Genomic DNA, 27,856 nt, shown 5'->3' with positions numbered 1-27,856 from the left:
CGTTTTTCTTTTCCGGCAGAGAGGTCCGTCCTATGGGCTCTATACCAGAAAAGAACTGATCAGGCATATCACCATGCATTCTGAATGGAGAGCAATCCGTTCAGGATGCATCAGGATGTCTTCATTTCAGTCATTTTGACTGATCAGGCAAAAGATAAAACCGCAGCATGCTACGGTTTTATCTCCGGCGAAAAAAAACTGAAGATTTGCCTGAATGCCAGATCCAGCATTTTTCCCCATAGGAATGTATTAGTGCCAGATCTGGCATTCAAAATACCGGAATGCACCCGCACTAAATCCGGACCCATTCACTTCTATGGGGCTGTGCACATGAGTGGTGATTTTCACACATCACTTGTGCGTTGCGTGAAAATTGCAGCATGCTCTATGTTGTGCATTTTTCACGCAACGCAGGCCCCATAGAAGTAAATGCAGCTGCGTGAAAATTGCAAGCAAGTGCGGATGCGGTGCGATTTTCACGCATGGTTGCTAGGATGAAAGTCTATACACTATTATTTTCCCTTATAACATGGTTATAAGTGACTCAGACTCAGAGCTGCTAGTGCTTGCCTTGCCTCAGCTCTGATTGGTTGGTGGGCGGGGAGGGGAGGGGCTGGCAGAAGCAGCTTCCACTCTAGGATCAGATTACACTCCTCCCGAGCCCCTCCCCTCCCTGCTGCCAGCGGTTTTGCTATTGTGTGCTGTGACTCACTGACTCAGACTGAGAAGAACATCGGCGGCGGGCAGAGAACCATCATCTCCTGTGCCCGTCGCTGTTCAACGGCAGAGCTGCAGCGGCGGATCTAGCCGCAAATGGCAACAAGACTAAAAAGTCTTGTCGCCATTTGTAAATTCTAAGTCGCATTGGCGACCATTTTGGTCGCCATTTGGAGCCCTGTAATATATTTATTTTTGGGGGGAACGGAAATGCGGACCTGGAAGTGCAGATCCACATTTCCGTATCCGGGCCGCACATAGAAAAGAATAGGTCCGCAATTCCATTCCGCAAAATGCGGAACAGAATTGCAGACGTGTGAATGGAGCGTTAACCACATTATCCTGTCAGCAAAAAATCTAAAGTGAACAGAAAGAGTCACATTAAGTCCACTGCCTCACTGAAGTGATTGGATGTGTCATGATTTGGGATGAGCGAATCAACTCCGGATAAAATATCCGAAGTCAATTCATATACAAGTTTGTTCTAATACTGTACAGAGCAGGAGCTCCATACAGTATTCGAATGTATTGGCTCCGTTGAGCCGAAGTTATTGCATAATGAGTTCAAAAAATAATTTGTACTGTAAAAAAAAGGTACCATTTGGTACCGAACCCGAATTTCGGGAAATGTTTTTTTACAGTACAAATTTATGAAGTTATTGCGCAAAGTCTCGGAGCAATAACTTCGGCTCATCGGAGCCAATACATTCTAATACTGTACGAAGCTCTTGCTCCGTACAGTACTGGAACAAAGTTTTGTGCAAATCGACTTTGGATATTTCATCCTAAGTCGATTCGCTCATCCTAGTCATGATGTACATTCAAATACTGCTGGTCAGAAACTATGGTGGGTTCTGCTGTAGAATAGATATGCGGATTTCGCCTTCCCAAGGTCTGCCATGTGAACTAGTACAAAGATGCCATCAAAAGGTACTGGAGCGCTCACCTGATGTTTCTTTCCTTTTAAATGAATTTCAAATGACGCAGCATCACAGACGGTGACATTGCAGATCTATGTAATAGGAACATGAGAAGAGGTCAGTTTAGTCAGCTCTTATGTTAAATCTCTTTTTTTAAAGGGAATCTGCTGCCCTGAGACCCAGTATTGGAAGAAAACTGTCAATTATCCGCAGAAGGAGCTCATGAATATCAGGACTCCTTTGCTCATGCAGTGTGTAGAGCAGACTCCAGAGCGCTGCTCTGTAAAAAAAAAAAAAATTCCTCCAATGTTTTATGGGGTTTTGTTCCCACGGCATTCTGTTAGCGGCAAAACTGACCCATTCCCTTCATTCTCTGGGTCAGTAAGATTACAACAATAACCCATATGTATAGGTTTTTTTATGTCTAAAAAGTGTAAACTGTAAATGTAAACTTTGAAAAAAAAAAATTATATTCTGACCCCCCCATAACTTTTTTTTATAGTTATATCTACTGAGTGGTGTGGGGGCTAATTTTTTTTTTTGCGCGACAATCTGTAATTTTTATTGATCAAATTTTATTACTACATTTTATTGATCAAATTTTATTACTACATTTTCCTTGGGTAAGATTTTATTTATTTATTTTCATTTTATTTTATTTTTTTAAATCAGATCTGTTTATTAAAAGGTTTTTTAGCATACAAAGATACACAAAATACAAAAATGTACAAAGAGGAAAAACCAACTCCCCAACATAAACCCCATATCCCCCTCTGTGCAGTCCCCGACATCTCAGCCATTCCCAGGCAGATTAGAAACCTCTAAATGGCAGCATCGGTGTGTGCAGCAGAGCTGCAGTAGCAAGCCCGGATGAGCAATCCAAGCATTCCATTGTTTCTCAAATTTCCTAAAATTTCCTCTTTTCACATATATTTTCCATTCCATATAAATCATGTTATTTGCCACGTTTATTAATTCTGTTATCCCTGGAGCAGATGATTGTAGCCAAAACTTAGCTACGAGTTTCCTAGTTAAAGGATAACTGTCTTTTTTTATTTCCTAGTTTATTAGAGCTAGGCATGTATACCCGTTAGTCTGTCAATGATTGTCAAAAGATCTGTAATTACCTTAATATAACAGCTTTCATTAATGTCTTCTGTCCTTTCCACTGCTCACTTAGACCGTTGCTAAGGCTCATCTGTTTCCGGCTAGGAAGACAGGGGGGCGGTACTTCAGACTGCATTAGGCTTCAGAGTGAGGAGGTGTGTCAGCCACGTCATAATCTCCGCTACCTGCGCTGCGATAGTGGGTCCGCCGCTCAGCATCATGCGGCTCCGTCCTCTGCTGTTGACTTCATCGGGCAGCGCCAAGCGCTCCCGGCTATGTCATCCCCCCGTCGACACGCATCCTTCTGACCTCACAGGGGACGGCCAACGGAGTCATCCAGACAATCACAACTGCCCCATACATATAAACTTCAATCAGCAACCTGTATACAACAGTTAACTCTCTATAGTATAAACTGAATAAAAGCGGACTATCCAAGCAAACATTCTATATAATCCAGCAATGTCCACCCCTCAAGTGTGATCAGGGAACCCTATATATAGCCCAATATCGAGAGGCACTATATATGTCAAAACTAGGAGGCAATATCTACATTCATGTGCATATCGATTACCTATATCTTGATTCTGTAACACCAGAAAAACTTGCGGGCATAACCATCTGCTCCGCCGTCCTAGCAGGACAGAATTACCATATACCCACCTCACAGACAAATATGGATGGTGAAAAGGCCACTGTATATAAAAACAATAACAAAAATGTACACCCACAAAGACATTACATAATATCTCAATCAATTGTAGAAACATTAAACTCAATGTTTAGTTCATAAGGTTAAAGCTTATGGACTAAACATTGAGATATTGCCTCGTTTTTTTGACATATATAGTGCCTCTCGATATTGGGATATATATAGGTTTCCCTGATCACACTTAAGGGCTGGACATTGCTGGATTATATGGAATGTTTGCTTGGATAGTCCGCTGTTGTCCTACAATTTATACTATAGAGAGTTAACTGTTGTATACAGGTTGCTGATTGAAGTTTATATGTATGGGGCAGTTGTGATTGTCTGGATGCCTCCGTTGGCGTTGTGGGTTGCCCCATACGGCAACCGTGGGCCGTCCCCTGTGAGGTCAGATGGATGCTAGTCGACGCCGGGATGATGTAGCCGGGAGCGCTTGGAGCTGCCCGATGACATAAACAGCAGAGGACGGAGCAGCATGATGCTGAGAGGCGGACCCACTATCACAGTGCAGGTAGAGGAGATTATGACGTGGCTGATTGTATAGCTGTGCGGGCATGCGCACACAACAGAGAGGGACGCCGGACATTTCGATGGACAGTATGATCCACTTATGGTATACAGCGATGCCTGACGTCAGGTAGTGAGTGGATGGATTTGTAGTGTGATTGGTTTATACTCAGGTGAGGCATGGAGGTAGATTAGGCTAAAGAGGGGTTTGAAAAGGGTGCATATTGAGTGGTCAGATTTTACCATTGCCTACAATTGGATAATCTGGATGGGGGTGGCGCACTTATTTTTACAATAAATATATGAATGTAACACAATGTAAATAGGCTTGACAAAGGCCGTATATCAGCCGAAACGTTGCTGCTATGTATATCGTTGCTTTGAAGTTCCAATAAAAGACGAAGAGAGATGCTGCTGACACCGTCTGCATTTATCTGAATACCCAATAGGTACTTACATTTCCACCAAACTGTATGTAGAAGCGAGAAAGAGGGCAAGGATTGTGAAATTCATTTGAATCTATGGAGCTCCCAGAGACCCCATCAAATCAGTCGCACCTAAGTGGTACTGTAGAGTCCCAGTTTGCTGGCAGGCCCCCATCCCTGTAAATGTTGTAATTGTGAAGCTAAATAATATGCCCAGGGATGGTCCAGTGCCACCCCTCCCTTCTCTTTATCCAGTTGCAATTTACCAAGTTAATTCTAGGGGTTCCCTTAAGCCAAAGAATGTACTATTTAAGCACCTAAAAATATATAAAGGACGCTATAAAAGGAGCATTATGTAGAATTTAGAGTATAAATAGAGTATATGCGGCATCCAAATCATTTAAATCAGGTTGGCACGACCCATTACCAATAGTGGTAGCTTGATCCACGCTTTGTCATGGCGTGGTGTGGGTAGTAAACTCCACACCGAACACAAGAGGGAAGGGAAAAGGTACTAGGCCTGGAAACTAGGCAAAGGTCACCACCTAGTGAATCCCTAAACCAAGCCCTGACTACTATCAGTATGAACAGACCTCGATGATAGGACTGTTCATACGCAGGAACCTAGAGCCCTATCTGACCCTTAAGGGCCCTGGAAATAGCGTCAGGACAAAGGATGACCTGTTCCTTCCCAGCTGAAGGAACAGGAGACCCGCTCAGGCCTAATACCAAAAGAAAGGGGAATACAACAAACAAGAAACAGGGAAAAGACACTTAACGGACGAGCAGGAACTCATAGGAAAGCCAAATACCAGCCCTTCCACAACCAGAAAGGAACCAATCTGTCCGCCATAATCCTAGCAAGGATTTTGATATCAGTCATGAAGAGAGAAAATCGGCCTGTAGAAATCAGGAAGCTCCGGATCCTTCCCCGGCTTAGGTAAGACCACAACTGTGGATTCACAGCCTGATTAAAAGAAAAAAACAAAAACTTTATTAAAGTCCATTTAAAAGGAGGGCAAAAAGCCGGTTAACCGTTTCCTAACATCCGGCTTGCAATTGATTAGCAACTACTTGCTAGCAAGTCAGGTCTCTAGTCCAGACCTATAATTGTACAGAGGATTTATTTATACTCCTTCTCTGCACAATTTCTGGGTCTGGTTGCCTGATGGTCACAGACTGTGACATATAGGCTTTTTGCCCTCCTTTTAAACGGACTTTAAGTTTTTGTTTTTTTCTTTTAAGCGGTCATCAGGCTGTGAATCTATTGGTATTAAGGAACATCTACCTACGTATCTGTATAAAGTGTGATAAAGACCACAACTGTGGCATCATAAAACAAGGGAGGGAAAGATCCCTGTAAATAAGCATCTTTGACAACATCTAGCAAGTAAGGGAGGAGATCCTCTCCAAAAGTTTTATATACCTCAGCAGGAAGACCATCAGGTCCAAGAGCCTTTTCGTTTACCATAGACCTCACTGCCGCCTGTAACTCAGCAGAATCAACCCAATCCCTCTCCTCAGAGGACAAAACAGGGAGGGAAACGTCTATCAAATAGGATCGCACCTCAGAGCAAGTAAACGTCATCTTAGATCGATACAGTTTTGAGTAAAACTGGGAAACAAACATCGAGGAATGTCCAAGGATTCCTCAACCACCTAACCCCTAGAATTCCGTAGTCTACGAACAAAAGAAGATCCCTGTTGTGCCAGGCAATAGTTGCTGCAAGTGACTCGCCTTTTCTTAATCTTCAAAATATTGTTGCTTCAAAAACATTCTTATTTTCTGCCTGTTCCAGAGAATACGCTTTATAGGCCCCCTGCGCCTCTTTCCAAGACAATAGAGTCTCTGGAGAAGCAGAAGCCACATATGCCATCTGTTGACTGTAACCTCGACTGAAGTTACTCGCCTAGACTTATTTTGGGTTTTGACAAAGCTTATCCCTCTAATAAAAAGGTATCGTATATGTAAGGGAGCATTAGGGCATTGCCCAAAACCAAGTAAATTCTAGAGACTGAAGAGAATATAGAAGAGGTGCATGTATGTTGCAGATCATTAGGGTGCTTAAGGTGCCATACATCTATCAACCCCAGCTGCGCCCAAATACTGTAGGACTGCACACCTGAGCAGAAGGGAGGATGTGGAATTTATCCAGCTCCACATTAGGGTAATTATTAAAATCTCCTGTAAGTAAAAGGGGTAGGGAAGAGACATCCTTAAATAGAACCTGTCATCAACTTGCTAATGGCAGAATAAAGGTAGAGAAAGGCAAGTTGATTTCAGTGCTCTGTCATTTATAAGTTAAAAGTAAGTGGTTCAGAGGAACCAACATTACAATCATTGCCTCAAAAAGGCGTATGCTCCCCAAAATAGTACCAATCTAAGTTCCCTAATCCCGCAAAAAATGAGCCCCTACTTAAGACAATCGCTAAAAAAATAAAATATTATAGCTCTCAGACTATGGAGACACTAAAACATGATTTATTTATTTTTAAATGCTTTTATTGTGTTAAATGTAAAAATAAAAGTAGACATTAGGTATCGTCGCATCCGTAACAACCTGCTCTATAAAAATACCACATGACCTAACCCCTCAGATGAACACTGTAAAAAAAAAAAAACAACAACAACAATAATAATAATACAAAAAGTGTAATAGCAAGCAATCAAAAAGTCATACGCACCCCAAAATAGTGCAAATCAAAACGTAATCTCACAAAAAATTATACCCTACCTAAAGATACTCGCCCAAAAAATAAAAAATAAAATTAAAACTATGACTTTCATAATATGGAGACACTAAAACATGATGTTTTTGTTTTAAAAAAAAAGCCGTTATTGTGTAAAACTTAAATAAAAAAGTATACATATTAGGCATTGTCGCATCCATAAGAATCTGCTGTATACATTTTTAACCGCCTCCCGATCGCCTAACGCAGGGATGCGTCCTGCGGGCGGTCGGGTTGTTCCTCGTTGACACGCAAAGCCGGCCTGCACATACGCAATGCGGTCTGGGAAAAGTTGCAGAAGTTAGTCACCAGTCTGCCAGCCAATGATCTGGGCTGGCAGTTTGGTGACTGTAAAAATCGAATAACAAGCCATTTAACACATTATATTTATAAATATAATGTGTTAAATGGCTTCTGCGCTCTCTGCTGGTTCCTTTTCGTCGGTTGGTCCCAGCAGAGAGCACAGATCACTGAGTACACCAAGCACAACACATTTAGCCCCAGATCACCCCCCCATCACCCCAATTAACCCCTTGATCACCCCTGTCAATCACTAGTGAAAAGGGAAAAAAGTGATCAGTGTAAACTGTGGCTTTTTTTCACCAGTATTGACGGTTAGGTTTAGGTTAGTTTAGGCCCCTTTGGTAGGTGGTTAGCTTCAGTTAGCGCCCAGCCCACCGCACCTCAGTCACCAATTCACTAATTAGCGCATCGCTAATCAGCATTGGTATTTTTATAGTATCTGTAAGTGATCAGAACAGATCAGTCAGATCTATAATAGTATTAGTGTCACCTTTGCTCGCCCTCCACCCAAAACGCAGTGTTTGCCTGATCAGGCCTGATCGGTCGCCCACAAGTGCGTTCACCCACACCCGCCCCGCCGCAGTGATAAAACTTTTTTTTATCACTGCACAATCACTACACAAGCTCTGCGGCGATAAAAAAAAATATAAAAACCGATTTATTTATTTTTTATCAATCGCAGCGGCTTCCTGTACTTCGCTAGCCTCCCATTTGTAAGACAGGCTTACTTTTTTTTCTTGGGTAGTCTCAGGGAAAACCCCCTAAATTTAGTTGACCAAATGGCAAGTAAGGTGTATTCTTCTGAAGAGGCCTACAGGCTTCTGACCCAGTCGGATGAGGAATGGGAACCCTCATCTGACAAATCCAGAGAGTCAGAATACGAACCTGTAGAAAGCAGTGGCAGTCTGACCCAAAGTTCGGAAGAGGAGGTTGAGGTCCCTGATACCACCAGGCGTACCCGGCCCCGTGTTGCTAGACCACAGGTTGCGCAGGATCCGCTTCATGGGCAGCAGAGTGGGGCTGGCGCTGTCGGATTACATGGTGAGGCATACACCAGCAGCGCAGCCCATCCTGGACCTAGTACCCGCACTGCAGTAGAACATGGTGAAGTGGCGAGCACCAGAAGGGCAGTTGAAGCTGGTACAGTGGCAAGTGCAGTAGTTCCCCCGTCGCAGCCACCGCACAGACAGGCCCGTAGAGCCCCTGAGGTGCTGGCAAACCCTGATTGGCAGCCCCCATCTTCAGCCGCACCAGTAGTTCCCCCTTTCACCGCCAAGTCTGGAGTTCGGGTTGAGACAGCTCAGATCGGATCGGGACTGGGGGTTTTTGAGCTGTTCTTTACTGCGGAGCTCTTTGACTTTTCGTGGCAGAAACAAACCGGTATGCGACTCAATTTATAGCCGCCAACCCGGGAAGCTTTTATGCCCAGTCTTTCCGGTGGAAACCCGTCCAAGTTTCCGAATTTAAAACTTTTCTGGGCCTTCTCCTCAACATGGGCCTGACAAAAAAGCATGAATTGCGGTCATATTGGTCCACAAACCCAAATCACATGCCCATGTTCTCTGCTGCCATGTCCAGGAAACGATTTGAGACCATCCTGCATTTCCTGCACTTTAGTGATAATAGCACCTCTCGTCCCAGAGGCCACCCAGCTTTTGACCGGCTCCACAAAATTCGGCCCCTCTTAGACCACTTTAACACCAAATTTGCAGATTTGTATACCCCTGAGCAAAACATCTGCAGTCCCTGATACATTTTACCGGGCGCCTTGGCGTCAAACAATACATCCCAAGCAAGCGCACCCGGTATGGGGTCAAACTGTATAAGCTCTGTGAAAGGGCCACAGGCTATATGCACAAATTTCGTGTCTATGGAGGATAAAGATCAGACCCTGGAGCCGGTCGTTTGCCCTGACTCCCTGGGGAGCAGTGGGAAGACAGTCTGGGACTTGGATGTCACCCTTTTTTGGCAAGGGGTACCATCTTTATGTGGACAATTTCTACACAAGTGTGCCCCTCTTCAGGCATTTGTTTCTAGAACAGATTGGCTGCTGTGGCACCGCGCGACCTAGTCGTCGGGGCTTCCCCCAACAGCTCGTTACCACGTGTCTTGCAAGGGGGGAGAGGGCTGCCTTGTGTAACGAAGAACTGCTCACGGTGAAATGGAGAGACAAGCGTGACGTTTACATGCTCTCCTCCATTCACGCAGACACGACAATCCAAATTGAACGAGCAACTGGAGTCATTGAAAAGCCCCTCTGTGTCCACAACTATAATTTGCTCATGGGAGGGGTGGACTTCAATGACCAGATGTTGGCTCCTTATTTACTTTCCCGCAGGACCAGACGCTGGTATAAGAAGGTGTCTGTATACCCAATTCAATTGGCTATGTACAATAATTTTGTTCTCTACAGTAAGGCTGGGAGAACAGGATCCTGCCTCAAACTTCAGGAAGAGATCATCGAGAACCTTCTGTATCCAGGAGGTTCCGTGTCCCCAACCACCAGTGTAGTGAGCCGTCTACACGAGCGACATTTCCCCAATGTCGTTTCTGGTACCTCAAACCAAGCGCTATTTAAACTTTTCACTGTGTATTCAATTACCCCTTAATTCCACAGTTTTGTTCCCTGTACTGCCTACTTTTACCTGTGCTTAAAATAAGGTTGCTAGGCATGATCCGTCTATGTGTTGAAAGACGGAGAACGCAGAAGCACTGCTGCGTGCAAGGTCAGTTTACTGACAGCCAGGGACTGTAAGTAAATGATTAAAGCCAGGTCCTCCCCAGCAGCTCATAACAGTGCCTGGGCTGTGTGCACTTCTCCCTCTCCCTGCGCTTGGCAGACGCTCCCTCACTCAGCAGAGCTGGAGGATGCAGAGTTCAATCAGCGCCGACCAGGGAAGTGAGATCTGCCATCTGCTTAGTGTATAAATGAAAGCAACATGTGGTAAGAGGACCCCTTTGTGCTGCAGGAGATTAACCCTTTAGGGAGGAGGGCTCTGGTTACTGACACTTTTGGGGGGCTATTGTTACTGGCCAGTGAGGGCAGGCGGGATTAGCCTCAGGGTGAGGGCAGTGGCGGCCATCTTAACTGAATACTGAAATTGACGTTTTATGCGGACTGGTTGCTAAGGGCTGAATCTTATTAAATATGGGGTAAGTCCGTCTATTAGTAACTGATTCTGGAATATCATGTTATTAGTAACTACATATATGAAAACATTATTAGTAACTACATATAGTAACTACATATTATTGCGGTTTGCAATAAGGCGATTGAGTATACGATTCAAGATTTTTTGGGTGAACCATGCTTCTGACATCACAGCTCTCCCTTTGCAGTGGGAAGCACTTAAATGTGTAATACGAGGCACAATCATACAGCTCGGATCTAGACTAAAAAAGGAAAGTGAGGCTCATATTAAGAGGTTAACATAACGCTTACAGGATTTAGAATCACTACACAAGCGACTTACCCCTGCTCTCCTAGTGGAACTAACAACAATAAAGAGATAATCTTAAAATAGCTAAAGATAAACACTCCACTTTCTATAGGTAAAGGCTTCAGAGTTTCCTATATCACAAGGCCAACAAATGTGGTAGCGCGATTGCCAAGCTGTTACACCCTAGACCAGTGGTGGCGAACCTATGGCACAGGTGCCAGAGGCGGCACTCAGAGTCCTCTCAGTGGGCACCCGTGCCCTGGAAAAAGTCTATGGTGTGCCAATATGCCTTAGACTTTTCCTGCCATTCATCAGCGCAGGGCGCACTATGAACAGCACAGGCAGCGCACTGAATGTAGGCAGGCTATTATAGCTAAATGATAAAGTACATGGAAGATATACTATATTAGACTGTAGTATTCGGGTTAAATTGCTGTGTTGGCACTTTGCGATAAATAAGTGGGTTTGGGGTTGCAATTTGGGCACTCGGTCTGTAAAAGGTTCACCATCACTGCCCTAGACCGTTGCAAACATATATCCCTATGATTAAGCACCATAGGGGTCAATCAGTACATCACCCCTCTCACATTGCCAATACCTTTAGGACATACCATGAATCTTTGTATAATATTGGAGGCCAGTTTGCAGATATGTCCCAACAAGATCTTGACAGACGTATATCTACTTACATGTCAGAAACAGCTCTACCAGAGATTTCGGCTGAGCAGAGTACGGATTTGGACCAGCCAAATCCTGGCCAGATGGTTTTACAGCCATTTTCTTTAAAAAAGATACCAGGAATCTCTGCTCCACTTTCTTACTAAGATATATAACAGCATATCCCCCTACATGTCCCTTCCCCAAGCAATCCTTAGAAGCTCGCATAGTGGTTTTACCTAAACCAAACAAAGATGGGACTATATGCAGTAACTATAGGCCAATATCCTTAATAAACTGCGACATTAAGATTTATTCGAAAATCCTAGCAAACAGACTCAACAACTTATAACCCAAAATCATTAACAAAGACCAGGTAGGATTCATCTTGGGGATAGAGGCTAGGGACAATACCATACGCACTATTACCCTAATTTCGCAAGCTCAGAAACAAAAGGTTCCCATGTGCCTGATGTCGTTAGACGCCGAAAAAGCGTTCGACAGGGTGCAATGGCAGTTCATGTTGGCTTCCCTAAAACAAATAGGGATTGGGTAAGGTATATAGAGATGGTAGCGGCTTTGTATTCACATCCAAAAGCACGAGTTCGAATTAAATGGTATTCTGGCACCTCCGTTTGACATACATAATGGAACATGTCAGGGGTGCCCCTTGTCTCCTCTCCTATATGTCCTGCCAATGGAACATTTGGCAGAGGCAATAAGGAACAACCCGAACATCAGGGGAATAGAAACTCCCAAGTTGCATCATAAGCTTGCACTCTTTGCAGATGACCTCCTTCTGTATGTAACCTATATTCATACTTCCATTCCGTCCCTGCTCAAGGAGTTCAATAGATTTAGCCATCTTAGCAACTTTCAGGTGAACATGGATAAGACTGAAATGTAAAATATTTCTCTCTCTCAAGAGGCGACAGAATCTCTCAAGCACAACTTCCCCTTTAAGTGGAAAACTAGTAGCCTATCATACTTAGGCATTCAGGTCCCAGCACAGCTACATCAGTTAGTCCCCTTAAATTACTTAATGTTACAAAAAAGAACCCTTGAGGAATTACAGACATACAAACTTAAACACCTTTCTTGGTTTGGTCGTATGAACACGGTCAAAATGGACATTTTGCCAAGATTTTTATACCTTTTCCAAACTATACCTATACATGTACCTAAAAAAATACTTCTTAGAGATTCAAAGGCCATCAATAGGTTTATTTGGCACATTAGTAAACCTAGACTGAATAAAAAAGACCAGATCAAACATAAATCGCTTGGGGGGTTTGGATTACCAGATATTCGCCTTTATCATGAAGCGGCGGTGCTTGCTAGACTTTTAGACTGGAGACATAAAGGCTTAAAGAAACTCTGGGTCACTCTAGAACAATCTTTATCGCCTCTCTCTCTTCAAGGCATACCCTGGCTAAATATAAATGACAGACCCCCTCAAGAGGAATTCCCGTTCCTTGTACGACATGCTCTTGTGATCTGGAAGGAATGGATTTCCAAGTCTCAAATCACCTACAGACCATGTCCAATGACCCCACTTCATGGGAATACAGCGTTTATACCAGGCATGATTCCATCATCCTTTCGCATCAAAACCACACAACGATTTTATGAGCATTAGGGATGTCCTGTCAGGTGGGTCATTATCCTCCTCTGAAAATTTACGTCAAAACAAACCATTCAGCATAGCTTCCTGGCTGGGATATGCTCAATTAACTTCCTTTTTTGGAACCACATTCTCTGGAGGAATGGTGAAGCCAATGACAGATTTTGATAGACTATATCTACAACAGGGCATAATTGAAGGTACCCTGTCCACACTATACAGAGTGCTCCTGGATTTACATAGTGGAGAAAGGGCATCATTCTTTGATATCAATAAACCAGAGTCCAGGTCCGCGCTTCAAAGGAGATGTAGTTTGGAAACGCCTTGTAGAAGGAAAGTGCAGTTAAATCATATCCCACGCTGAAACTTCCCCACAGGCACACGTCACACTGCCGACCGAAACTTCACAGGACAGCGGTGACCCTTCAAAAAAATCAGCAACATAGTGCAGTCCCCGTGAATATGTCAAAGATAAAGACTATTATACTCACAATAGCACCACTACAAATCTGCGTATAAAGTAATCTGAAATATCACTGCCCGACCCGGGTTTCGCCTGGAGGCTTCCTCAGGGCCTCTACAAAGGTAAGTGCCGATGTCTATAAAAAACACTTCTATAAAAACCTTAAGCTATAAAATTTTCCATATCCAACATAAAAGGAGTATAATAATCATACAAAGACATGCTCATGGTAATTGATAAAAATCGCAAACATAAAAAAGCACAAGAAAAAAAACCAGGATGTCTACTATATAAACAAATCGCCCAAAAAAATTAAAAATAAATAAAATATATATAACATAAAATCCCTAAAATACTATAGTAGAAAAGGCTACATCGCTGCCCTAATGTCCCACTCTATATTAAACCCCTTGGGCTGGAGGCAATCAATGTAAAAAATCCATTGTGCCTCTTTTTTATTAATCTGTTTGACTGGGTCACCCCCTCTCCAGAATCTTGTCACTTTTTCCACCCTTAGAAATTTGAGACCTGTCGGATTCTTTTGGTGAACACTTTTGAAGTGTGCAGAAACACTGTGGGTTTCTAAACCTTTTTTGATATTTCTAATATGTTCACCAATCCTAATTTTCTCTTGTGCTTGTGATTTTTTTATGTTTGCAATTTTTATCAATTACCATGAGCATGTCTTTGTATGATTATTATACTCCTTTTATTTTGGATATGGAATTTTATAGCTTAAGGTTTTTATAGAAGTGTTGTATTTTTATGATTTTTTTTTATAGAAGTGATGTATTAGTATGAATGTATTTAAGAATTTTTCTGTTTTATATATGTATGTACTTTCATTGTTATGTGGGATACTGTGATATAATATGGGATCATTGCCTATGTTAATGACCTGAAAAGGTGGTGTGCCGGACTTGATAGAGTTAATTCCTGACACAGAAGCACCTGTTTAGGTGCATAAATAGACACTGGCACTTACCTTTGTAGAGCCCCTGACGAAGCCTCCAGGCGAAACCCGGGTCGGGCAGTGATATTTCAGATGACTTTATACGCCGATTTGTAGTGGTGCTGTTGTGAGTATAACAAAGTCTTTATCTTTGACATAGTCACGGGTACTGCACTATGTTGCTGATTTTTTGAAGGGTCACCACTGTCCTGTGAAGTGTCGGTCGGCAGTGTGGCGTGTGCCTGTGGGGAAGTTTCAGCGTGGGATATGATTTAACTGCGCTTTCCTTCTACAAGGCGTTTCCAAACTACATCTCCTTTGAAGCGCGGACCTGGACTCTGGTTTATTGATTGCATGTGATAAGGAGGTTGGATCGACTCCTATTCTCAGGACTGCTGCTTAGTTTGCGACTTTGACACATAGAACTATTTATTTTTCTTTGCCATCATTCTTTGACAGATGGGAAACTGATTTGCAGGTCAGGTTCACGGGGGAGGAGGTGGAGAAGATGTGTACGTTCTCCCATGGAATTTCACTGGCGTCACAGGTTAAGGAAAAGAATTACAAAATTCTCTCACGGTGGTACTACTGTCCTACTAAAATACATCAGCTGATCCCTGCAGTGTCAGATAAGTGCTGGAGATGCGAGAATGATAGGGGTTCCTTGTTGCATATTTGGTGGAGCTGTCCAAAAATCCATTCGTTTTGGGAACGTATCTTACTGATCTATCCAAAGTACTCAAGCAGGACAATCCTGAATACTTCTCAACTTACCCTTCTATCCCTGATTCCTGGCTCTCTTGCCCAGGTCAAGAAAGGGGTTCTGCGACATTTCCTGTCCGCTGCCAGGATGGTTATCCCCAGACATTGGAAGTCCAGTTCTCCACCCACTTTCCTTGAATGGGCAAGAGAGTTAAGATTTATACTGTGTATGGAAGAGTTGATTGCAATTGAGCAAGAAAGGGCTGAATCTTTAGCACGTAGATGTGACCCTTTACTTCAGTTTTTGGATTCGCCGGAGTTTAATGACTTGTTAGGAGAGTAGCGAGTATCTGTAGTATTCAAGGCCTATTTTAGGTCAGGTCCACATACTTTTTACATTTATATTAGCATCTTATATTAGCATCCCCCCCCAATCATCACCTCACTCTTCATTCTACCCTCCTCTCCTTCTGTCACTCCCCATGTTGTTGTTTTGCTAAATGGCGATAATTCCCAATGAGATAGACTTAGTGCCGCTAAGAATGTATTAGAACTGGCAATTGGCGCACAGACCATTGAGTATTGCTGGTTTTCATCATCATAGACACATGCAGCAAGATGTATACATATGCATTAATATGTCTATTCATTTATTAATTAAAAGTATACTCCATGTATGTGTTGCTAATAACAAATAGTCTCATTGTTACTTTATATATTAGACCCTGCGTGGTCAAGTCCCTCGCTGGAGAGGTCCATGTGACCATGGCCATGTAAAAACAGTGTGGGGAGAAGGTAAGTATAACTCTTCTGTTTCAGAGGCCATGCTGCAAGAACCTGTTAAAAAATAATTTTTACTTTGAAATGCCTTTAGGCCCCTTTTATACTGCAAGATATTAAGGTCAATTACTGGGAACAAGTGTTCCTAAGAGCGCTCATTCATGATAACTGGCCGTTATAATCGTATAATAATTAATATAACTAAATGAAGGAGGAATAACTGTGAAAGCGATCATTCCTCCCCAGTCACTTTACATTGGCCTATGTAATAGGCTGATGCAAATGAGCACCAATCAACATTTTTTATTTTATTTGCGGCCCATTGAAATAGAGCGTTGTGACAATGCGGCCCTCAGACCAAAAAAGGTTGTGCACCCCTGACCTAAAGGGTTAACAAAGTTTGTAAAAAAAACAATTTTGAATACCTTGAGATGTGTAGTTTCTAAAACGGGGTCACTTTTTTGGAGTTTCTACTCTAGGGGTGCAACAGGGGGTCTTCAAATGTGACATGGCAGCTTAAAATTATCCCAGTGAAATCTGCCTTCCAAGAACCATATGATGTTCCTTTCCTTCTGCGCCCACATATGGGGTGTTTCTGTAAACTACAGGATCAGGGTAATAAATATTGAGTTGTGTTTAGCTGTTAACCCTTGCTTTGTTAGCAGAATATTTTTTTTTTTATTGAAATGGAAAATCTGCCCAAAAAAGTGAAATTCTGAAATTGAATCTCCATTTTCCATTAATTCTTTTGGAACACCTCAAGGGCTAACAAAGTTTGTAAACTCAGTTTTGAATACATTGAGGAGTGTAGTTTCTAAAATGGGGTAATTTTTGGGTGATTTATATTATATAAACCCCACAAAGTGACTTCAGACCTGAACTGGTCCTTGAAGAGCGGGTTTTGGAAATTTTCTGAAAAAATTCAAGGTTTGCTTCTAAACTTCTAAGCCTAAAGTCCCCAAAAAATAAAATGGCATTCACAACATGATCCAAACATAGTAGACATATGGGTAATGTAAAGCAATAACAATTTTTGGAGTTATTTCTATTATAAAAGTAGAGAAATTGATATTTGGAAATTTGCTACTTTTTCAAAATTTGGGGTAAATTTGTTATTTTTTGGATAAATAAAAAATAAGAAAAAAAATTTGACTCAATTTTACCACCATCATGAAGTACAATATGTGATGAGAAAACAATCTCAGAATGGCCTGGATAAGAAAAAGCATTTTAAAGTTATTACCACATAATTAACATGTCAGATTTGCAAAAAATGGCCTGGTCCTTAAAGGGAACCTGTCACCAGTTTTTTGGTGTCCTAACTAAGGGCAACATAAATAAGTGACTGATTCTCTTAGCAAAATCCTGGGTCACTTTCTTTAATTGACCCAGTCAATCTGCCAACATCTTGTATTGAATAGCTCCAGCTCATAATGATAAGTCCTGAATATTCATGAGCTCCTGACTCCCCCCGCCCACCTGCTGCTGAATGACCGTTTTTTTCCATATGAATCATCAGCAGGTAGGCAGGAGAGTGGCTATAGCTCTGAATTAAATATACGCTGGACTCAATGACATCCTGCTGGACTCAAATCAGCATTAGCATGTGGTATGTGGCATCTTTAAGGTGACCATCTGTCACACCAGTAAATGAATACATCTAAGGTACTTTTTAGTAGTTAATGATTGTATATAATTAGTTAGATTATAATTAAATATCCACATGACAGGTTCCCTTTAACCACCTCCCGACCGCCTAAGGCACCGATGCGTCCGGGAGGTGGTTGATTTACTCCTCCTGGAGGTGATTGATTTACAAATATGATCTGATATATGGCCTCTGATTGGTTTTTTTAAAAATCAGCAACCTGCCAGCCGCGATCATTGGCCGGCAGGTTGATGACGAAATACTGGCCCGCGACGCATCGGCGCGTCATCTCGCGAGACGCGAGCGTTCGTCACAGCCGGCCCGCGCATGCGCATCGCGGGCCGGCATTTCGTCTAGAAGTATTTCGTCATCAACCTGCCGGCCAATGATCGCGGCTGGCAGGTTGCTGATTTTTTTAAAAAAAAAAAACAATCAGAGGCCATATATCAGATCATATTTGTAAATATGATCTGTTATATGGCTGGCCTGCTCCTCTGCTGGTTCTTTTCGTCGGTTGGATCCAGCAGGGGAGCAGGCTACACAGTGAGTACACCAAACACCTCATACTAGCCCCAGATCACCGCCCTGAACCCCTATTAACCCTTTGATCACCCCTTTGATCGCCCCTGTCAATCACTAGTGAAAGGAAAAAAGTGATCAGTGCAAACTGTCACTTTTTTTTTTTTTTTCACTGGTATTGACCGTTAGGTTTTAGGATAGTTTAGGCCCCTTGGTTAGGTAGTTTAGGAATCAGTTCGCGCCCAGCCCACCGCACCGCAGTCACTGATTCGCTGATTAGCGTATCGCTAATCAGCATTTGTACTTTTATAGTATCTGGAAGTGATCAAAACTGATCACGGTCAGATCTATAATTGTATTAGTGTCACTTTAGGTTCGCCCTCCACCCAAAACGTAGTGTTTGCCCGATCAGGCCTGATCGGTCACCCACACGTGCGTTCACCCACGCCCGCCCCACCGCAGTGACAAAATATTTTTTTTGATCACTGCACATTCACTTTACAACCGCAGCGGCCTCCGGTACTTCGCTAGCCTCCTACTTGTAAGACAGGCTTGCTTTTTTTTTCTTGGGTAGTCTCAGGGAATACCCCTAAATTTAGTTGCCCAAATGTCAAACAGGGGGTATTCTTCTGAAGAGGCCTACAGGCTTCTGACCCAGTCGGATGAGGAATGGGAACCCTCATCTGATGAATCTAGCGGGTCAGAATACGAACCTGTAGAAAGCAGTGGCTCTCTGACCCAAAGTTCGGACGAGGAGGCTGAGGTCCCTGATAGCACCAGGCGTACCCGGCCCCATGTCGCTAGACCGCAGGTTGCGCAGGATCCGCTTCAAGAGCAGCAGAGTGGGGCTGGTGCTGTCGGATTACGTGGTGAGGCATACACCAGCAGCCCAGCCCTTCCTGGACCTAGTACCAGCACTGCCGTAGAACATGGTGAAGTAGCGAACACCAGAAGGGCAGTTGAAGCTGGTACGGTGGCACGTGCAGTAGTGACCCCGTCGCAGCCACCGCAAAGACGTGCCCGTAGAGCCCATAGAATCCCTGAGGTGCTGGCAAACCCTGATTGGCAGTCCCCAACTTCAGCCGCACCTGTAGTTCCCCCTTTCACTGCCCAGTCTGGAGTTCGGGTTGAGACAGCTCAGATCGGTTTGGCCCTGGTATTTTTTGAGCTGTTCCTGACTGCGGAGCTCTTAGACTTAGTTGTGGCAGAGACAAACCGGTATGCCACACAATTTATAACCACTAACCCCGGAAGCTTTTATGCCCAGCCTTTCCGGCGTAAACCAGTCCAAGTTTCCGAAATTAAAACTTTTTTGGGCCTTCTCCTCAACATGGGTCTAACTAAAAAGCATGAATTGCGGTCATATTGGTCCACGAACCCAGTTCATCACATGCCCATGTTCTCTGCTGCTATGTCCAGGACACGATTTGAGACCATCCTGCGTTTCCTGCACTTTAGTGATAACAGCACCTCCAGTTTCAGAGGCCACCCTGCTTTTGACCGGCTCCACAAAATTCGGCCCCTCATAGACCAGTTCAACCTGAAATTTGCAGATATGTATACCCCAGAACAAAACATCTGCGTAGACGAGTCCCTGATACATTTTACCGGGCGCCTTGGCTTCAAACAATACATCCCAAGCAAGCGCTCCCGGTACGGGGTCAAATTGTATAAGCTCTGTGAAAGGGCCACAGGCTATACCCACAAATTTCGTGTCTATGAGGGAAAAGATCAGACCCTGGAGCCGGTCGGTTGCCCTGACTACCTGGGGAGCAGTGGGAAGATAGTCTGGGACTTGGTGTCACCCTTATTCGGCAAGGGGTACCATCTTTATGTGGACAATTTCTACACAAGTGTGGCCCTCTTTAGGCATTTGTTTCTAGAACGGATTGGCGCCTGTGGTACCGCGCTAACTAGTCGCGCGGGCTTCCCCCAACGGCTCGTTAGCACCCGTCTTGCAAGGGGGCAGAGGGCCGCACTGTGTAACGAAGAACTGCTCGCGGTGAAATGGAGAGACAAGCGTGACGTTTACATGCTCTCCTCCATTCACGCAGACACAACAATACAAATTGAGCGAGCAACCCGTGTCATTGAAAAGCCCCTCAGTCCACGACTATAACCTTCACATGGGAGGGGTGGACTTCAATGACCAGATGTTGTCTCCGCATGTAGTTTCCCGCAGAACCAGATGCTGGTATAAGAAGGTGTCTGTATATTTAATTCAATTGGCTCTGTACAATAGTTTTGTTCTCTACAGTAAGGCTGGGAGAACTGGATCCTTCCTCAAAATTTCAGGAAGAGATCATCGAGAACCTCCTGTACCCAGGAGGTTCCGTGGCCCCATCCACCAGTGTAGTTAGCCGTCTACACGAGCGACATTTCCCCAATGTCGTTGCTGGTACCTCAACCCAACCGTCACCCTGAAAAAGATGTCGTGTCTGTAGCAGGAGTGGAATAAGGCGTGACACCCGCTATTTCTGTCCTGACCACCCTATGCTTAGGGGAGTGTTTCCGGAAGTACTACACACACAGGTACACCTAGCATAGGGATCATCTCACCAGGACAGGCACACAGGGCTATTAGGGCCCATTCACTCACACAGCTGCTGCAAACGTCTCCTTTCACCTGGGACAAAGTGCATAACGCACTTCGCCACATCTTTGGGCGATTTGCGCTTTGCACATTGACCCATGAGGAAGGAGAGGTTTGTTCTATAAAGGTAAAAAAAAAAAAAAAAAAAAAAAACACTAGTAAAGGTTAAAGTTTATATGTTCTGTTCCAAAGTTAATAAAATTATTGCGTTGCGGCCTGGTTTTTTTCTTTTTTTTACCTTCCAGGTGGACCAACCGATCGACTAGCTGCAGCACTGATGTGCATTCTGACAGAAGCATTGCGCTGCTGTCAGATTACACGCACGTCGGTGTATGCGGCGCTGCAAGACGAGATTTCTACTCTGCAGTTACAGATACGTTTGCCGAGGCATACGAGCTGAGGAGGAGGCGGCGTTCCTATGCTTTGGCAAACACTTTGTATGTAAAAAAATAAAAATAAAAAAATCCCGGCAATGATTTATTCATCCACATCGAAAAAAATCAATTTCCGCTAACTTATGCCAAAAAAATACATTTCTATGAACTCGCCATGCCCCTCATTGAATACCTTGGGGTGTCTTCTTTCCAAAGTGGGGTCACATGTGGGGTATTTATACTGCCCTGGCTTTTTAGGGGCCCTAAAGCGTGAGAAGAAGTCTGGGATCCAAATGTCTAAAAATGCCCTCCTAAAAGGAATTTGGGCACTTTTGCAGCCTAGATGCGCAAAAGTGTCACACATCTGGTATCGCCGTACTCAGGAGAAGCTGGGGAATGTGTTTTGGGGTGTCATTTTACATACAACACCCCAAGGTATTCCGTGAGGGGCATTGCGATTTTCTAGAATTTTTTATTTTTTGTCGCAAGTTAGTGGAATATGAGACATTGTAAGGAGAAAAAAAAAAAAATCATAATTTTCCGCTAACTTGTGACAAAAAATTAAAAATTCTAGGAACTCGCCATGCCCCTCACGGAATACCTTGGGGAGTCTTCTTTCCAAAATGGGGTCACTTGTGGGGTAGTTATACTGCCCTGGCAATTTAGGGGCCCAAATGTGTGAGAAGTACCGGTACTTTGCAATCAAAATGTGTAAAAAATGGCCTGCAAAATCCGAAAGGTGCTCTTTGGAATATGTGCCCCTTTGCCCACCTTGGCTGCAAAAAAAGTGTCACACATCTGGTATCGCCGTACTCACGAGAAGTTGGGGAATGTGTTTTGGGGTGTCATTTTACATATACCCATGCTGGGTGAGAAAAATATCTTGGTCAAATGCCAACTTTGCATTAAAAAATGGGAAAAGTTGTCTTTTGCCAAGATATTTCTCTCACCCAGCATGGTTATATGTAAAATGACACCCCAAAACACATTCCCCAACTTCTCCTGAGTACGGCGATACCAGATGTGTGACACTTTTTTGCAGCCTAGGTGGGCAAAGGGACCCACATTCCAAAGTGCACCTTTCGGATTTCACCGGTCATTTTTTACAGATTTTGATTGCAAAGTACTTCTCACACATATGGGCCCCTAAATTGCCAGGGCAGTATAACTACGCCACAAGTGACCCCATTTTGGAAAGAAGACACCCCAAGGTATTCCGTGAGGGGCATGGCGAGTTCCTAGAATTTTAATTTTTTTGTCGCAAGTTAGTGGAATATGAGACTTTGTAAGGGGAAAAAAAATAAAAATAAAAAAAAATAAGCATTTTCCGCTAACTTGTGACAAAAAATAAAAAGTTCTATGAACTCACTATGCCCATCAGCGAATACCTTAGGGTGTCTACTTTCCGAAATGGGGTCATTTGTGGGGGTTTTCTACTGTTTGGGCATTGTAGAACCTCAAGAATCATGACAGGTGCTCAGAAAGTCAGAGCGGTTTCAAAAAGCGGAAATTCACATTTTTGTACCATAGTGTGAAAACGCTATAACTTTTACCCAAACCATTTTTTTTTACCCAAACATTATTATTTTTTTTTTTATCAAAGACATGTAGAACAATACATTTGGTGAAAAATTTATATATGGATGTCGGGTTTTTTGCAAAATTTTACAGCTGAAAGTGAAAAATGTCATTTTTTTGCAAAAAAATCGTTACATTTTGATTAATAACAAAAAAAAAGTAAAAATGTCCGCAGCAATAAAATACCACCAAATGAAAGCTCTATTAGTGAGAAGGAAAGGAGGTAAAAATTCATTTGGGTGGTAAGTTGCATGACCGAGCGATAAACGGTGAAAGTAGTGTAGTGCAGAAGTGTAAAAAGTGGCCTGGTCATGAAGGGGGTTTCAGCTAGCGGGGCTGAAGTGGTTAAGGTAAAAAATGGCAAGGTCCTTAAGGTGTTAATGGAGTGTCCACATGCATTGCTATTTGATTTAAAAGTCAGCAGATGATACAATAAGGTTAATAGGAGCTAGACCCCAAAAGTTAATGGCCTTGACCTCTACACTTCATTAAACCACAAGGGAAGGTTTAATAGGTGGAATTTTTATTTTTTATTATTCAATTTTCTGTTGTCTAAACCTGGGGTTAGTCTTACAGTCAAGTGTATAGTCTGAAAAATACAGTAGTTCCTTACATATCTCTATTACAATATTGATATTTTTGCATTTTTTAAATACATTATTTGTTCCTGCTTTTAACTCTTACAGCCCCAGAGGTTTTTTGTTCTTTTCTCATTTTTGCATTTATGTTTTTTCCCTGCCTTTCTGGAGCCATAACTTTTTAATTTTTCCGTTCACATTGCTATATGAGGGCTTGTTTTTTGTGGGACAAGTTGTACTTTCTAATTCCAACATTTAATATTGTATGTGATATAGTGGGGAGCTGGAAAAAAAATTCAAAATGGGGTAAAATTGAAAAGCAAAAAACGCAATTCCGCAACAGTTTTATGGGTTTTGTTTTTATGGTGTTCCCTATACGGTAAAACTGATCAGTTACTTTCTTTCTCCGGGTCAGTACAATTACGGCGATACCACATACGTATAGTTTTTTATACCGAAATTTTTTTTTCTTTTCTGTTCGGCCACATATTCTGACCCCTATAACTTTTTTGTAGTTATGTTTATGGAGCTGTGTGTGGGCGATCCGATACCATTTTTGGGGTGTGTACGACTTTTGATCACTTTCATTTTAGTATTTTGTGGGAGGAGAAGTGACCCAAAAATTGTGAATTTGCCATTTGGATTTTTTTTTCCGCTTCACCGTTTTCCTATGTGATAAATATTTGTATATTGATCACATAGGATGATGCTCATGATGTGTATTTTTTTTAGGGAACTATAACAAGCAATCATTAGATTGCTTCTTTCATAGACTCCATTGCATTAGCATTGAAGTCTTATGGGTAATATACTGTGTTCCTATGGAGCCCTACCACAGGCAGGAGCTCCATAGGAACTAATGTGCAGCAGCCACTTGTCATACAAGAGAACAGGGATGCCACGCACACACACACACACGGGCTCCCCAGTTCCCTGCCTCGCGCTTCTTGATTTTAGCACGTCCAGATGCCGTGGTCACGACAACAGCATCTGAAGGGTTAAAAGTATGAAACTGCAGACACCCAGCAGCTATGGCCTGCTGTCATCTTCAAAGTCCTGGCAAGCGCCATAACTCTGGTTGGGAAGGGGTTAGGGTCCATTCACACATCCGTTGTTTTCAATGGGTCCTGAAAAAAAATCAGACATTGTGTGATTTTTTTTCAGGACCCATTGAAAATGAATGGGTCCAGATCTGGTCCAGATCTGTTCCGCAAAAAACGGAACAGATCAGGAAAGAAACAACGGACGTGTGAATGGACCCTTAAAGTGATCCTCCAGTTAAAAAATCATTAACTGGGGAATAAGCATAACACTTACTTCCTTTACAGATCTGCCAAATACGGAGATCATTTACTGCTATCCAAGGTGGCTCATTTACTGCTACCTGGTGCAAATGGTAACCCAGGACACTTCCTGCTCCAGGTAGTGATTTTGACTACTGATGCAGAATACGCATCAGGGAGTCGGAGAAGAATTGTGGCCACCTTGGAAAGCAGAAGAGGAGCCCGAGAATCTGTGGATCTGCAGCTAAAAAGGTCACCAGGTCAGTGTTATATTAATTCCCCAGTTAGTTTTTTTTTTTTCTTGAACCAGAGGGTCACTTTAATGTTTTAGTTCACATATTCTCTTGTAGGTCTACATGTATTTTGAAAAACCTACAGCAATATATTATGCCATCATGTCACATAAAATTTGTAATATTCCAAGAGAAAAAGACATCAGTAACACGTAATAAATACTTACAACACAATAAAAAGTTTTCTTTCCTCTTTTGTTTTTTTTTGCAGTCTTTTTTACAGCCTGTAATTTAAAAGAATGAAGAGATTTATAAAACTACTAGCAGAAGGACCCAGCTTCGCACGGGTATATTTCAACTATTTATTTAATGATTCTGTGCGTCATTAAAACATATCAACAGTATCCCACAAAAACACTGACCTAAACTGCAGCCCCGCCCCCTTAACATTGAACTCCACAGTCCCACAGTCCCACACCCCTAAACACACTGCCTTAGCAGTGACCTCCACAGTACCCTGCTGCCTTAGCAGTGACCTCCACAGTACCCTGCTGCCTTAGCAGTGACCTCCACAGCAGTTGCCCCTTTAATAAGTGGCCCCTGCCCTCTTAACAGTGACCATCACAGTGTCGGCCCCTTTAACAGTGACCGCCACAGCGCCATGCTTAATGCTAGGACTACACGACGGCATGTGTCTCGCGACATTTAGTCTCAAAATTATTTATTATAGTCTATGGTGTCGCACTGGGACATGCTGCGACAGACACGACAGTTGCAAAAAATCCACCCAAGAACGCATATCCTATTCTTGTCCGCAGCCACGGACAGAAATAGGCATTTATATCATGGTGCCAGCCATGTGCGGTCCCCAAAATGCAAAACTGCATAACTGGTGTCTGTGTTTGGCGGATCCGCAATTTGTAGACCGCAAAACGGGTGCGGACGTGTGAATGGACCCTTATGGTCCTTGGTAGCGGAATCCATAACGGAATACTTAGAGATAACCTGAGCCTTGTACGCTGAACTTGAAACAGAAGTTCACTCAACACTAGTCGCAACGTTTTAGCTCATAGGTTGAAAAAAAGACTGTGAATGAGCTGAAAACATTGCGACCACAGGAGTGAATAAAGTGTTTGAGAGTGCAGACATTTTTTTCTTTACATACAAGTCATTTATTAAACTGGTGTAAATTATAACTGGCTTAGTTGCCCATAGCAACCAGATTTCAACTTTTATTTTTCACAGCTCCATTGGAAAATAAGTAATCTTATTGGTTACTATTGGCAACTAAGCCAGTTTTCCTTTGCACCATTGTATGTCATCACACTACACTAATCTTTGTGGGAAAAGTGACAGCTCACTGTGCGGACTGCACACAAAGACTGTATTCAGAAGAGAGTGCACGTAGTGACCACGTGAGAGACATCCGTAATGAGATCTATTACCTGCTTGTAACATCATGTCTCTGACTGTTGATCACTGCACTAACGTTATCAGCAGAAATATCGATTGTGTCTACAAATAATGTAAAGTGAGAAATAGATCTGCTGATTACAGGTTGTAGCATACTGTAAGACTCATGTTGTGGATTGGAATGAAATCTTACTACCAAGTTACTTGCAAGTTCCAGCAGCCTATATGTAAGTGGCTGCTAGCTGGGCTGTGTAACAGGATGTGGTTGCGGGGCAACAGAGCTTATGCTGGTGCATGTGAAATCAACAGGAACACCCACAGAGCCTCACAGACAGGACAGCACTGAGCAAAAATCATATCAGAACATTTCTGAGTGCATGTGAAGCAAAGCTAAACAAGTGCAATTTTCTTATTTGCTGCATTACGGTAAGATATGGGGTTATTGATTTTTAGTGCACAAAAGGTGTCAATGGCCTCTAGATGTTGCTCTCATAAACCTAATCCAGTGATAGACCGCAAGTTTTGTATCAAAAAAGATACTTAATGCGGATATCTAAATCCCTTAAAAAGGTGCTGGGTCTAACATCCAGATCCTGCTGCAAAAAAAAAAAAATCTAAGAACTTCTGAATGACTGGTTTTAATTTATTAAGAGTTGGATCCCCTGTCCAGCTACAGAACTTTTTCCATATCTTAGCGGAAGGATCCTTCTTCCTGCTAGATTTAAGGGTACCAATTACTCTGTCAGAGAGGCCCTGTTGTCTAAAGGATGTCATCCTCAGGATCCAGGCCGCGAGTCTGAAGAATTTTGGGGTTGGATTATAAACCGGTCCATGTCTGAGAACGTCCCCCTGGTGAGGCAAAATCCATTTTAGAACCGGGAAACAACACCTCTTAGGCCAGTAAGGAGTAATTAGGATTACTATCACAGGATCCCGAAATGTATTTTGAATTGTCTTGGCTATTAGAGGAAAAGGCGGAAAGGCGTAAGCTAGTTCCCATTCCATAACAGGGAGAAGACATCTACCGACCACAGATTGTCTCTGGGATATAGGGAACAGAATTTGAGACTCTACAATCTCTTTTGAAGCGAAAAGGTCGATTTCTGGTGTCCCCCACTTTGTTGTTGTTTTTTGAAATATGAGTGGGTTTAGGGACCATTTCCTGCTTAAGAAATCTACTTCTCGATTTAAGGCTCCTATGAGATGAACCACAGTTAGTGATAAGATGTTGCTTTCTGCCCACAAGAATATATTTGAAGTGAGGCGTTCGAATGTTGGAGACTTTGTCTCTCTCTCCCCCCCCCCCCCGGTGCTTTAGATAGGCCATTGTCGTGATGTTGTCCAACAGTATCTTCAAATGACATCTTCTCACTAGATGTTGAGCCTCTTTTAATGTTTTCCAAACTGCCTGTAATTCTCTGAAATTTGAGGAGAATGAAGCCATCTCTTATAGTCAATAACCCTGAAAGGCTTGATTTCCGACGATCACACCGCTCCCCCCCAAAACAGCCTTGCTGGCGTCTGGATTACAACTTCTGGCCATCTGTGCCAAAGAATTCCCTGTTGTGGGTTAATTCTCCTTTTCCACCAGTTCAAGTCCA

This window comes from Bufo gargarizans, chromosome 5 (assembly GCF_014858855.1).
Source record: "Bufo gargarizans isolate SCDJY-AF-19 chromosome 5, ASM1485885v1, whole genome shotgun sequence".
Taxonomy (NCBI): Eukaryota; Metazoa; Chordata; class Amphibia; order Anura; family Bufonidae; genus Bufo; species Bufo gargarizans.
Note: the sequence above shows the minus strand (reverse complement) of the source record.